Raw genomic sequence first — 823 nt, 5'->3', positions numbered from 1 at the left:
CTGGACCACCCCCTACCAGAGACTTTTCTCATTGCTCCAGTTGGAAMCCTAAGAATAAAGAGAGAGAGGCAATGCATTTAGGGTCAGACTCCAGAACTTTGGCAGGTGATGTGTCCCTTGCTGCAGGCGTGGGCTCTGTGGCTCATGGCAGGTTGTTGTTATCAGCCATCCTTTGTACCTCTGCTCCTGCCTGCCTGGGCTGAAGTCCTGGCTCTGTGCAGCCTCAGGTCGTGCGCTGACYTTGCCCTTCAAAAAACGCTGATTACATAAAAATAAAAAGCATAAAGTGGATGCACACCCCCTTTCCTGGAAAGAACTGGGTTTTTTTGCACAACCCCTCCCATGTCTCCTCTCTCTCCCGTGCCTCAGTTTCCCCGTTGGTGTGACTGGGTTGTTGAGCAACTGAACGCTTTGCTTTGCAGAGCTGAGYTCCAGACTGATTTTGTTCGCAAGGAGCTTCTGGAGCTTCCTGACCCAAACCMTCCTTTAAGCAGGTTCAATCCCAAATTTAAATCCAAACTCACGGTTCCCTCAGTTGGTTCCAGCTGAAGTTTGAATACCCCCAGGGTTATACTGGAGACCACAAGCTCTGCGTGCCCTGTGCTCTATCACCCTTTGTTTAAAAGCTCTCTCCTAATATTTAACCAGATTTGCCCCCAGCTGCAGCTCGCACTTGCCACCTCTTGTCCCTACTCCTGGCACCACCAGCAGGAGCAGCTCGGCTCCGTCTCTCCCACACCGGGCTTGGAGCAGGCMGTGCCCGCCGGCGGCTCCGCGGCACCGGGAACACCGGCGGGCTGCCAGCGGGGACAACTTTTCCGTG

The 823-nt window shown here is 53.9% G+C and overlaps 1 protein-coding gene across 1 annotated transcript in view; it reads left to right on the top strand.

The window, feature by feature from the left end:
• The first annotated feature begins 672 nt into the window (after positions 1–672).
• The window catches only part of THNSL2 (threonine synthase like 2), an 11,337-nt gene continuing 11,186 nt past the window's right edge, over positions 673–823 (top strand). The window contains exon 1 of the mRNA XM_057381683.1: positions 673–820. The gene's annotated coding sequence lies outside the window, so the exon portion shown is untranslated. The remainder of the gene's footprint in view (positions 821–823) is intronic.

Source organism: Malurus melanocephalus, unplaced genomic scaffold (genome assembly GCF_030028575.1).
Source record: "Malurus melanocephalus ecotype Western Australia unplaced genomic scaffold, MMel_1.1 scaffold_522, whole genome shotgun sequence".
Taxonomy (NCBI): Eukaryota; Metazoa; Chordata; class Aves; order Passeriformes; family Maluridae; genus Malurus; species Malurus melanocephalus.
The sequence above is the reverse complement of the archived record's forward strand: the minus strand, read 5'-3'. Positions and strand labels throughout refer to the sequence as shown.